This window comes from Medicago sativa, chromosome 3, assembly GCF_051527215.1.
Source record: "Medicago sativa cultivar Bolivia chromosome 3, Bolivia_mono, whole genome shotgun sequence".
Lineage (NCBI taxonomy): Eukaryota > Viridiplantae > Streptophyta > Magnoliopsida > Fabales > Fabaceae > Medicago > Medicago sativa.
The window spans coordinates 9,390,015-9,404,701 of NC_140751.1; the positions used below are offsets into that span (position 1 = coordinate 9,390,015).

Genomic DNA, 14,687 nt, shown 5'->3' on the forward strand with positions numbered 1-14,687 from the left:
ATATGACAAATTGTTTTTTGGAGTGGCCTTTTTAGTACACCTTGTGCTAAAAAGGGTCCATTGTCGTTGGTAATATATTTCATTTTTTTCTTAAAATAATAATAATTTAGTATCTAATGTATAGGAGTATATCCACCGAGTTATCATATTATCAATAACTCAACTTGATCCAACCCAATAGTGATTCAATGAGATGACGCAAGTTTCTTTTAACTTGATTAATGTTTTATGTTCGAATTCAGTTTTTGGCAAGCAGCAGCGTTAAAACTCTTAGAGAGAATTTGCCACCCATTTGAATCCTACAAGACTCGAGAAATTATTCTCCATAGTTATGCGCGGAGGATACCTAATTTAGGTAAAAAAATAACAATAATTCAACTTGATCCTTGAAATTACATAATATTTGATAGGTAATATTGAAAAGACATTTGAAATTTAATGAAAAATGCCATAGATACATTTTATAAAAAAAACTACTGCTAATAATATATAATAGTTAATAGCCACTATTTTTTTTAAAATAAGATCGGTTAAACTCATAATCTTTCTAAATTTGGGGGTTTAATTGTCAACTACAATTAAATCATTATTGATCTAAAAATTAAATAATAAAATATAGGGAAAAAATTGTATTCAAATCATTGTTATCTACTACTAATACATTAAAATTTATAGTTATAAATCGAAATTCTTTAAATATAGGAAGACAATTTATTCTAAGGTGTGGTATTTATTTGTAGGTGGTTAGGTTGGTCTTCGGTGGTGCTAGGGGATTTGGTTAGTTTTTTTTTATGGTTAGTTGGAAGAGATAAAATTAGGCGTGGTTTTTTTGTTGATCTGTATACAAGTGTGTGGACCATCTAGATAGGATGCAATGATTTTGTGTTCTCCGATAAGATTCTAGACATGGAGGAATTGGTCTACAAGGTACAATTCTCTTCGTGATATTGGTTTTTTTTGGGTCTCACCTTTTTAACACTATGAGAGTATGAGTGGGTGTTGGAACCAATTATCTGCTTACGCTGTTAATTATTGTTTGTGGGAGGGGGGTTGTGTGCTTTTGAGCGGGGTTTTTCGTTTGATTCCTTATTTTCTGTGTCTTATCTTTTTGGTGTAGATGACTTAGTTCATTCTTCTTTTTATTTAGGTCATTGGGAAGTTGGGTTTAGTGTTTTTGGTGTTGGTGTTTGTTTGTTGGTCCCATTTGATGGAGGGGTTGGTGTTTCTTTTTCGGTCCATGGTCTCCTTTAGCGTTTAAACTCTCGTTGTATATTCATTACCTCTTTCTCTACTAATATATATGTTATCTGTTCTTTCAAAAAAAAAAAAAAACTATTTGTCATTCAAAAAAAGTTCATTCCCATCTCATATGATATAAAAATAGGAAAATAGTTTATTCTTCTCACTTAATCTCACTATTTTTTTCTCTAATGTGTCTTCCATTAATTTCTTAATCTTACTAATTTTCATATAAAATAAATAAAAAATGAATAAAAATACCACATTTTCTTAAAATAATATGAGTTTTTAAAATTTTTTCATATTGACTCTCTCATATGGATACATAAAAATTTGTATCCGCAGATATAAGCACATAAAATCCGCAAAGAGTTTGATGCAAATATTTAATAGTATTTTGCATATAGAATAGAAAATATTCAATAGAAACACTACATTAATGTTCATATTTTAAAAATAGTCATGAGTTTTCAAAAATTTATCGTATCGATATATAAATATTTCTTTATGCAGATATAAGCACGTAAAATCCACAACAAGCAGAGTGCAAATATTTAACTATGTTTTGCATATAAATAAGAAAAATCTAATAGAAACAATACGTCAATGTTTATAATTTGAAAAAAGTCATGAGTTTTAAAAATTTTATCATACAACACATCATTTATGATCGTTTTAAATTATTGATGGAAGACTATATTGACCAAATTAAGTTTTTTATAGATGAAAGAACCAAACCAAGAAATTGATGGAGGAAAATAAGAGAAGCGTGTGGTGTTGTCGACTTCTGATTGGTTATATCATCGAGAAATTTTCAACTTCTGATACTAATGGTGACAAGAACAATTATTGTCCTCAACCTTAAAAAGGACAAAATAGTGAATGCAGTGTTAGATCATATGTTGGGGAACATTTCATAACAAAAAAATTACAGCCAAAAAAGATCATGTGTTCAAGGAGGGACTATTGCAAACTTAAACAAAAAGAAGATGAAAGAAGTTGATAATTATCACGACGATCAGGGTTCGATCCTTTGCAAGTGCAACAAGGTCTTTGGTCCAGGTCCTCAAATTTAGAGGAGTCTCAAAATTTGTTAAAATCCGTCACTAAATGTCATTTTTCTGTAGGTAAAAATCTGAAAGACACCTATTTTGTTGTCAATTATACATTGTTCATAGATAAATGTCTATTTGTTTATGAGTAAAAGTGATGTATAAACCATTGTTCATATATCTAACTACAACTTAGTTGTCTGTCACTATAAATAGTGTTAATTTTTTTTTCAAATTCTTTTCAAAAAGATAATTGTCAAGATTATAACCGAATCTTCAAATTAACCGGACGGCCATGATGAAGATGGTCGTACAAATAATTTTAAGGTATGTGTGAACACATTAATTATTTTAGATTTGATTCACCTTTACCGGTTTACGACAACGGAATGCAAACAATTACATTGATGAATCTCCTTCGGTGTGATGGTGTTGTCTGATTCTAATTGACCATTCATGAAGAAATTTTCAACTTTTGGTACTAGTATTGACAAGTATAATTATTACTGTCCTCAACCTTCAAGGATATAGTGACTATAGTATAATTCTAATTTTAAAACTTCTATATCTTTTCAACAATAAAAAAGTTTTAGATTTCTTTAAGAGATGTGCATGTTTTTTTAATGTGAATTTGTGCCCTTGTTTTCTTTCTCTCTCGCCATTCCTAGGGAAGAGATTCTCTCCCATTAAATCTTTCAGCTGTTAAACCATTTTTTTTAATGCATGGCATTTCAAAATATTGAAAAAATAGTTGAATGGAAGACAGAGGCGGTTTTACCACCCGGCGAGCCGAGCAGGGCCGTCCCTAAGAATTCGGAGGCTCGGCTCTGGGAATGAAAAGAGGCCAGTGATAAAATCAAAATGTATTTTTTTTAAAAGAGCAATGTTCTATTTATTTTTTTTTAAAAGATAAATATAAGGTGTCGTATATATGTGGTACACCGAAAGGTGAAAATGACTACCATATACATGAGGAACCCCCACCTAACACCAAAAGCAAGAGGACCTAATTCTAATAGGCCTAAAAGGCTAAAACAAGAGGACATAAAATGGCTGGGGGTATTAAAAAAAATTGGAGGGCAGTAGTACTAGTGGATATTAAAAAAAAATTGAGGCCCATGGCTGAGGGAGGCCCAGCTCTGTTGAGCTGTTTGCACCCCCTCAGGGCCGGGCCTGGAGCCGAGGCACATGCCCGGGGCACAACCTATACTTTCGTTGTATAACTACAAGTAATTTGACTTGTAGTGACAGCTGAAATCCGTCACTATAGGGTTAATTTCGTAGCTAATTCCGTCTGTCAAAGCCAAATGGTTGTCACTGTATGTTTTCAAGCTTTACATGTGGACAAAATCGTAGGTAATCTTAAGGATACAATTTTCAAAACGTTAAGGACCTCTATCTACGGTTGCAGCAGTCACTAAAACTTATCATTGTTTTATTTTATTTTATTTTATATTTTCTATTCTACTATAAATTCTAAAAATGAATAATTCATAAAATTACCGCAAAAATTATTTTAATCAATATAATAACATATTATAATCAATATCATTAGAATTTGAAATTTATTACTATAATCAATTTTTTAAATAAATTCTTGAAGTGACTTAACTAAAATAATTCCATTTTCTACTATGTGTCTGCGTCCTGCTTCTACTACAAAGATATAGAGTTCATGCAAAGCAGATGACGCTGCAGTTAATGCCATTTCATTTCAATGTTTTTTTTTCTCTTTTGAAGATTAGCTTTCGCAAGCAATTGTTTGTAATCCAGGCAAGTTGAAATTCATTGTTTTATCTCTTTAGCATTTTTGTACCATGGCTTCGATTTTTGGGGAAACTTTTGACTGATGTTTAGTTTAGTACAAAAGAAACTATTTTTCTATTGCTTTGTGGGGACAGATACAATACAATTACGGGTCATGTTAACAATGCTCCAGGGGCACTAGTTAAGCAGTTAAAAATAGAAAGAAAAAACAAAGTCGGCATTAAAAACAACATTTTTTCAAGTTTCAAAATGTAGAATACACAATTTTCGATTTTGTCAAAGTTGTCGGCAAGAAAAGTGGGTATGATGGTTACAAATCCTCTCATTTCTCTCATTCCATACGATGTAAAGCACATATCGTACAAATAATATTGAAAGCTAGGTGATAGTTTTTAGAAAAACCCCCTAGCCCACCAAATTGAAAAAGATGATCTAGCTAGTTACCGTGATGAACTGTTGATAAGCCTTACCAGCCATATGACTCCAAAGCCGCTGTAAAAGTCACATTCAAAAAATAAGCGGTCTCGATATTCCAAACAACTATAGTCGGATGAACAATGAATATCCGTATCAACCAAGATATGCCGCCTAAACAAATTATCCTTTGTGGAAATCCGATTCAAAAGCAAGCGTCAAACAAAAATGTTAACTTTGGGCGACACCGCTTTAAGCCACAACACATGATTATACTCCACATTAAAAATAACATCAGCAACAGTTAAGTTGGTATAAGCATTTTTTTACCATGTATCGTTGGGAAGGATGAAGTTTTCAAACCCACCGGTCAACCACCTCAACCTACAAAACAACATTAGATAATCGATTTACACACTCCTTCACCAACCACTCCTCCCACGCAAACAACCTCATTCGCCACTTCCGCGTCTCATCGTTAACCCCCCAACCCAACACATACTTATTAGCAACATTTACTAATTTATTATCTGCTAGTTCAAAAAGTCTTTTAAAATTATCGTCAAGAGAGGATTGTAACACCCATACCAGACGTATCTAGAAAGTCTGGCACGTGCGTTAATATTAGTACTGGATACATTAAAATATACAACAATTAAAAACTTCGAATGAATAATATTTACATCAAGTTCCGTTCGTATAAATAATAATACAATACAACTCATCCATACGTAAAAATACATCCTTGAAGTCCATAACATCCTGCAGCTTCAAGAACGAACCCTTGAAGTAATATCCATCCGGCTCCGAACATGCATAAACATCCTGCTTATCTGAAACAAATAAGGATTGGGATGAGACATAATGTCTCAGCGAGTTCCCCTAATTCCTAGGCTATAGGTAACCTCAAGGGAAAACCTACGGTCACCACGTGTCTACATTACAACCTGACGGTTGATTATACGTGTGTGGGGACTTGCAAACTTAGACGGTAGTGCATACTAGAGCCGTCATAGTCATATCTTACTTGTTATAGGCTTCTCACCTATACATGTCATGGCGGTTGAGGGAACCTAAACCGCATTGCCAAGTGTACGCTATACGTAACAAGGCCTAAACATAAATAACATAGCATATTCATGACATGATTCTAAACCGGACGATTAGGGAAACCTAAGGTCGTCACGGCATAGCTTTCTTTACTTGTCCTATACATATCTAGCTCCCGTCTAATAACATATCATGCTCTTGTTCTTGTTCTTAAATATAATCATACATGGGCTCGATCATGAGCATAAACATAACATAATCATAATCATAATAAACATAATCGTGTCTAAGTTCATTAATTGGTTAGCGTTGAACAAACAGTTATTATCTTGATTCATTTTACGGATAGTCCCGGGTGGAGTAACCCCGAGATCAATCCCATACATGACCGATGTACGTACATCGGACTCCCTCGGTGTCGTGCGGGTCCCTTGCGGCTTAAACCGTTCCCCTTAGGTCGAGAACCTCCCGTATCCCCCTGGCGTGGATAATGAGAGACACGAACACCTACGTCTTGCTTACTCGGTGACATGCGGGTCCCTTACGGCTTGAATCGTTCTCATAATGAGAACCCCTTGTATCCCCCTGATGTGGATATCAAGAGACATGTCACCTACACTTATTAGTCATAGTCTTGTCGTGCATAAGTTAAACATAATCATACATACATGTTTACCTCGGAACCTTGATCGATCCGATTATTGGTAACCTATACTTGTTCATAAACATACCTAATCATGGTGAAGAGACTAACTAGTCAAACCACGGCTTACGTACTTGCTAAATCATACTAGCTCTTGTGCGAAGAGATTACACTTCGCGTCTTATCTTTCTAGGGATTCTTGCTAAACATACTAGTTCTCGACTAGCTAAGCCGAGGCTCTACATACATTCCCTTTCTTAGCTTATTACTACCCCATCATACTTAAGCTCTCTTGAGCCACCCTCGTGTTACATGCTAAGATTGCCACGATTAAGGATGCAAGGATCAATTGACGATGCGTGCAAATTTTCAATACTTTCTAAAGACCGAAAATGCCATAAACCCAAGTTACGAGCCGTTTACAAATTTCATGATTTGATAAAGCCAAACTTGTTCCAGTACAAAGATAAGTAAAAACAGTGAAAGAACACTTCGAAACGATCGCTACGGACCCCCACGCGACTGCCCCCAAGCACCCGAGCGCAGAACAACGCGAACGTTGTCCTGTCTGGGGCGCCTGGCGCCAGAGGGAGGGCGCCTAGCGCTGGCTCCCTGACTTGTGGGCGCCTAGCGCCCTTGGTCAGGCGCAGCGCTGCGAATTCTGCGTTTTCGCGTGTTCCGGCCGCGGGTTTTTGCCATTTTCGACCCAAAACTCGTCCAATTCGACCCTGTAATGCACCAAATCCATCCAACAACATACATAGACTTATTTAAACATATCTCATGGCAATTTTAACATATAAATCACAAGAATTGATCAAGAGAACATTAGGGTTCTAAACCTCACATAAACATAATTCAATCCTTTCTAACATGAATTTACACAACCAAAGGTAGGTAAACTATCTATGGAACTCACCTAAACATGTTTCTTGCATAACTTCAAGCTTCAAGCATCAAACTCTAGCTTTTGATTCATTCTCAATCTTTAGCTTCCATCCAAAACCATGCTTAAATCCTTTCCTCCACTTGCTTCTTGCTTGCTAAACCACCTTAATCCTTGCTTGATCATGTTTAGAGGAAGATTGGATGATTTAGAGTGGAGAGGGAGGGCGTGGGTTAGAGAGAAGGAGGAGAGAATTCTCTTCTCAAAACCTAGAGAGAGAAAGAGAATTGGAAATGAGAGATTTTGGAGCCAAAATCACTTAAATACCCCTTTTGCGAGCAATTACCATTATGCCCTTGCCTTAAGCGTGTTCGATTGACTCTGATACATAAGTCCATACTTTACTAATATCACTTAATAATATCCTCCATCGTACATAACATTCTTCACCATACTCGTTTTCTATGACTCTTAGTCCTCTGATACGTTTGTCAGATAAACTTTCCATTAGCAGACGAGCGGGATGTTACACTCTACCCCCCTTAAAGAAATTTCGTCCTCGAAATTTAGAGATCGACTACCAATCATCATGACAAAACTTACCATATATGGTCTGAGCCAAACATGTTCTAATCATACATTATCAAGAAGTTCATCGTATAATTTTCTCATCTTGGTCTTAACCTGCATGTAACTGAACATAGCCTTCTTAATCCTAACATCACTCAAAAGTAGGGTCTTCTTAACATATCATGACTCAGAGCTTACCTTGCTAGACATAAACTTATTGTCCCAGACTCGGATCTTACCCGCTTAACATAACCATTCCTAATGGTATCTTGTCATAAACATGAACACTCAGGATTTGCCTTTTAACTGGAATCCTACCAGAAACCAGGTTTGCCCTGCAGTGCTTACTTGTAACGTTAAAACATCTTTTCATGTATACATAATCCTATCGTGTAACGTATAATTCATACATCAGTCTACTTAGTGTACCTTGAGACATTTTCCTCACTCCAACATTACTTATCTTGACGATTCTACGAATCTCTTGTCTCTTTTCAGAGTCTTAAGAAATCTTTCGATCTTATTACCATTCCTATTGCACCCAAATTTATGGATGACTCATATAACTTGTCATAGAGAGGTGAAATTAATTACGCCTATACATATAACATTCATCAACCCATCTCGTAACTTACATGCTCTTAAAACTTCCGAATTAAACCTTTTGCATTTGAATACTCTTATCATATACTTGTGCGCTTCATAATACTTTTTGAGCAACTTTGTTGGTTACATCAACACATCTTACTCACCATAACAATCGCATACCTCCTAATGTCGCTTCTTGTTAAATCATAACGATACTCGTTCTAACATATTACTTTAAAAGTTTTCTAAACATGAGTATTCGGATCCTTGGAACGAATAGAGACATAATCTTTTAAAAGAATTTTGTGAAAAATTGTCATGTTTAAATAATTTCGTTTCCAAGTCTCTCAATACCCATTTTAAATTTAAGAGTTTTTAAATCATAGTTCGAAATCTTCATAGCAAGTATCGTGATCGTTTAACAGGTCTGACATAAGAGAGTATGCACTTAATCATGCATAACTCATGATTTATATCTCCATCCAGAATGAAATTCTTGAACTTTAAAGTAACTTCTTTCTTATTCTTTCTTGACTTACATGCATACCTTGGAGACTCGCATAATTGCATAACATAATTCATATAGGATCCTTGACCCTCATAACATTATCTCATCTCCTCATTCTGAGAACAAATTACGTGAATCTTCAAAACATCATATCCGGTTACGTTCACACAATGTCACCTCATCCTGCATAACACTTCTTCTTTTAATACCGGCCTCACACTTGATAATTCAATCTTTAATTTGAGTTGCAAAAAGAAACCTTTCGACTCTTACCTGCATTTTTTTTTTTTTTGTCATAGCACATATCCTTACATATATCCTTCTTATCATACTTAAATAAAGTCATATCCATTATGCCTTTGTCATATTCTTCGCTGACCGGATCAGTCTCATTACTTATTCAATATTCCGAGAACTCCTCGCTTGTTCCATAATACCTCTTAAGAAGACTCTTACTTTCAAGTTCCATGGTTACTGTCCGAAACTTTATCTATTAACTTTCGTTGCGCCACTCTGATTCCCACCAGTTAGCTTTAATCAATATTCTAATCCATTAAGACAACTGAAACTTTACATATGAGCATCATCTTCTTGAACTCTTGTCAAGACCTATCATGTGGTAACCAATGCCAAAATCTTACACCTTTCATTACCTTATAAGGTTGAATCTCACGGTAGACTTGTCACATTACCATAATACTTTACTTGAGGATAGACCCTACTTTCTCCTTAGTCGAGTTTACCTTATGACATATACTTATCGTACTTTAAACTTGTCTCCGAGCAATCTCGAATTTCCCATAGAAGACTCATCATAAATTATACATGCTTTTCTTGATCTTGCTTCATTGCATCCCTGTATTCTCGTATACTATGTTTTGCGTAATCAACGGATGCTTGCTCGTTAATTTCTTTCTTTAAGAAAACATTATAATACAACACACGGGTCATTGGCGTTGACAATTTCTCTTTATATAAAAACGTAATAAGTTTGGCCCCAGTCGTTGCTCTAAAATCACGGAATAAGTTGACAACACAACTGTGCCATCTAACTTTAGTTCCCGTGAGTTTAGCCCACTCTACGTGAGTCGTAACAACCGGTACCTACAAAATTCCATTTTAAAATCTATAAACATCAACTCCAATCACCCATATGTGTCTACCTTTCTAAAATCTTGTAAACTTTTGAATTCAACATTTAACGGGCTTTAGCAATTCAATTAAGCAAAACATAGATCCGGGGGTACTCATGACTTCATAAAACCTGAAAATCTTGTGACATTCGTATAATTCTCTACCACTTTACTTTCCATCTCATGTCTTTGCATCCACTTAATCCGTTCCATAAGTCAAACCTTAAAACTATTAACCCAAGTTCTTCGCCAGCTCCTGCCACGTTAACTTCTAATGTTACCTTGAACCGGATTGATTCCGTTAATAGTTGTCCATGCATTTTCTTCCTTAGAAATCATAGGATGTGATGTGCATTCGATACTTGATGTTAAAGAGAGTGTTGGTTACCTAAAAGATTGTAAAAACAACCCCCAATAGCTACTAAGGCCCTAGAGACAAAATGACAGTTTTTGGAAAAACTGAAAATTTTCGCCCCAGTTTCGCTATTAGTGAAATCCTCTGGAGTAATTTTGCTATTAGTGAAATTTTCGCTATTGGCGTATTTTCTAAAAATTAGTTTTCAAGAAAACATACTTCACATAAAAATCTCATTTTCTCAAGTAATCTGATGCACATCATTCATTTTGGTCATCATAAAAAAAATAATTTCATAACTGTTGCACGACAAGCATTAACACCAATCAATTCAATTCACGGAACATTAGGAACCATTGTCTTGTTCATCATATCACTTGACATAAAAATTCCACATAAGACTTCAACTTCATCCAACATACATGTGCTCAACTTCATTCACTATTAGAACCTTATTCTCGCTGAACATATAAATCTTTGTTCTCATATCTCAATCCCTGAGAGCTTACTAATTCCATCAACATGTGTCGACTTATCCTTCAATTGTAGTCTCACACTTACGTTCCAGAATATATATATATATATATATATATCCAACTTCTTCACTTACAGATACTTAAAGTATCACTAACATCATACTCGAATTTGTCGGAGCGTTCTTTCTTAACATGCCTTACATTCCCGGAGGATTCACACTTGTACTTGATTAGTTCACCGGCCACCTTTTGGCACGATCAAACTACTTCATCATATACTTCATTCCTCCTGGGTCCTATTCAGCTCTCAGGCATCCATTCCAATCGTCGAATGCTAAATTGAGTTGATCAGGCTCAACTAACAACAACAATTAGAACTTTTACCTGGAACCCAATGGTCCCACTACCTTAGTTGTAATCTAATGACCCAAGGCACGATCTGAATCGACCTGCTCTGATACCAATTGTAACACCCATACCAGACGTATCTAGAAAGTCTGGCACGTGCGTTAATATTAGTACTGGATACATTAAAATATACAACAATTAAAAACTTCGAATGAATAATATTTACATCAAGTTCCGTTCATATAAATAATAATACAATACAACTCATCCATACGTAAAAATACATCCTTGAAGTCCATAACATCCTGCAGCTTCAAGAACGAACCCTTGAAGTAATATCCATCCGGCTCCGAACATGCATAAACATCCTGCTTATCTGAAACAAATAAGGATTGGGATGAGACATAATGTCTCAGCGAGTTCCCCTAATTCCTAGGCTATAGGTAACCTCAAGGGAAAACCTACGGTCACCACGTGTCTACATTACAACCTGACGGTTGATTATACGTGTGTGGGGACTTGCAAACTTAGACGGTAGTGCATACTAGAGCCGTCATAGTCATATCTTACTTGTTATAGGCTTCTCACCTATACATGTCATGGCGGTTGAGGGAACCTAAACCGCATTGCCAAGTGTACGCTATACGTAACAAGGCCTACACATAAATAACATAGCATATTCATGACATGATTCTAAACCGGACGATTAGGGAAACCTAAGGTCGTCACGGCATAGCTTTCTTTACTTGTCCTATACATATCTAGCTCCCGTCTAATAACATATCATGCTCTTGTTCTTGTTCTTAAACATAATCATACATGGGCTCGATCATGAGCATAAACATAACATAATCATAATCATAATAAACATAATCGTGTCTAAGTTCATTAATTGGTTAGCGTTGAACAAACAGTTATTATCTTGATTCATTTTACGGATAGTCCCGGGTGGAGTAACCCCGAGATCAATCCCATACATGACCGATGTACGTACATCGGACTCCCTCGGTGTCGTGCGGGTCCCTTGCGGCTTAAACCGTTCCCCTTAGGTCGAGAACCTCCCGTATCCCCCTGGCGTGGATAATGAGAGACACGAACACCTACGTCTTGCTTACTCGGTGACATGCGGGTCCCTTACGGCTTGAATCGTTCTCATAATGAGAACCCCTTGTATCCCCCTGATGTGGATATCAAGAGACATGTCACCTACACTTATTAGTCATAGTCTTGTCGTGCATAAGTTAAACATAATCATACATACATGTTTACCTCGGAACCTTGATCGATCCGATTATTGGTAACCTATACTTGTTCATAAACATACCTAATCATGGTGAAGAGACTAACTAGTCAAACCACGGCTTACGTACTTGCTAAATCATACTAGCTCTTGTGCGAAGAGATTACACTTCGCGTCTTATCTTTCTAGGGATTCTTGCTAAACATACTAGTTCTCGACTAGCTAAGCCGAGGCTCTACATACATTCCCTTTCTTAGCTTATTACTACCCCATCATACTTAAGCTCTCTTGAGCCACCCTCGTGTTACATGCTAAGATTGCCACGATTAAGGATGCAAGGATCAATTGACGATGCGTGCAAATTTTCAATACTTTCTAAAGACCGAAAATGCCATAAACCCAAGTTACGAGCCGTTTACAAATTTCATGATTTGATAAAGCCAAACTTGTTCCAGTACAAAGATAAGTAAAAACAGTGAAAGAACACTTCGAAACGATCGCTACGGACCCCCACGCGACTGCCCCCAAGCACCCGAGCGCAGAACAACGCGAACGTTGTCCTGTCTGGGGCGCCTGGCGCCAGAGGGAGGGCGCCTAGCGCTGGCTCCCTGACTTGTGGGCGCCTAGCGCCCTTGGTCAGGCGCAGCGCTGCGAATTCTGCGTTTTCGCGTGTTCCGGCCGCGGGTTTTTGCCATTTTCGACCCAAAACTCGTCCAATTCGACCCTGTAATGCACCAAATCCATCCAACAACATACATAGACTTATTTAAACATATCTCATGGCAATTTTAACATATAAATCACAAGAATTGATCAAGAGAACATTAGGGTTCTAAACCTCACATAAACATAATTCAATCCTTTCTAACATGAATTTACACAACCAAAGGTAGGTAAACTATCTATGGAACTCACCTAAACATGTTTCTTGCATAACTTCAAGCTTCAAGCATCAAACTCTAGCTTTTGATTCATTCTCAATCTTTAGCTTCCATCCAAAACCATGCTTAAATCCTTTCCTCCACTTGCTTCTTGCTTGCTAAACCACCTTAATCCTTGCTTGATCATGTTTAGAGGAAGATTGGATGATTTAGAGTGGAGAGGGAGGGCGTGGGTTAGAGAGAAGGAGGAGAGAATTCTCTTCTCAAAACCTAGAGAGAGAAAGAGAATTGGAAATGAGAGATTTTGGAGCCAAAATCACTTAAATACCCCTTTTGCGAGCAATTACCATTATGCCCTTGCCTTAAGCGTGTTCGATTGACTCTGATACATAAGTCCATACTTTACTAATATCACTTAATAATATCCTCCATCGTACATAACATTCTTCACCATACTCGTTTTCTATGACTCTTAGTCCTCTGATACGTTTGTCAGATAAACTTTCCATTAGCAGACGAGCGGGATGTTACAGGAATCATCAAGTCACGGATCCTTTGAAAACAAAGTAGAACACATTAACTTCAGCCGGACAGCCCCTACTATTTTTGTCTTTCTGTTCCATATCCACAAGCAATTGGTATATTGTATTATTTACTTTTCCAATATCTCATTTCTCGTCTTTATATTTTTTTTTTCAAATCTTTTTGGATTAAATATGTTCTTCATCTCAATAAAATATAATTCTTGTACTTTTTTTTTTGACCGAAACAATAATTCTTGTACTTTTAATTCTTATACTTGAGGCTTTTTTTAATTCTAACAAAATTATTCTGCACGTAGTAATAGTCTTTGATATTCGGTTAACATCTTCTTACGAGTTATTTTTTTGCAAGTATAAAACATTATAAAAAGTTTCTTGGAAAAAAAGCTCAAAATTTTGAATAGTAGTTTCATTTTTTACGCTAGTTTTATCTTAAAATTTAAATATTTAAACATATTTATTAGTTTAACGATAACTAAACATCTTATGGTCAAAACATCTTATATTTAAACATCTTATTAGTTTAACGATAACTAAACATCTTATGGTCAAAGCATGTTTAGCTGTGTCACCAATAATTGATGCGCCCAAATGTTTGTAAATCGTTAAGTATTTTCTCTAAATAAACAAAAAAAAAATTAGAGGAAAATTATTAGGTTAAGTTGCTGCAGACCTAATAAAATTATAAATAAGGATGCAATATTGTATTTCAAACTAAAATTTTAAGTCCTTTGATGCCAAATAATATATTGCAAAATGATAGTTTTCATAAAAAACAAAAAAAGAGCAAGAAGTTAGGAAGGAAAACGACAAATTACATCTTCTGTTTCGTACTCAACTATGTATGTTATGTACTTCAATTGAAGTTTGGTGATAGTCTTGTCCATCTCAGTAACAGGATGAGTCATCAAAGGACCTACCAAATCAATGGAAAACAACATGTTACAAAAAGTAAGACAATTGTATAATTCAAAAACACTACTTATATATGCTTC

The 14,687-nt window shown here is 35.8% G+C and overlaps 1 long non-coding RNA gene across 1 annotated transcript; it reads right to left on the bottom strand.

Moving 5' to 3' along the window:
* Positions 1 to 5,119: 5,119 nt before the first annotated feature.
* On the bottom strand, positions 5,120 to 7,346 carry LOC146935516 (uncharacterized). Its single transcript, XR_015030260.1, has 2 exons — positions 7,085 to 7,346; positions 5,120 to 5,305 (listed from the first exon to the last, which is right to left on the bottom strand). It is a non-coding gene; the product is annotated as an uncharacterized LOC146935516 (long non-coding RNA).
* Positions 7,347 to 14,687: the final 7,341 nt, after the last annotated feature.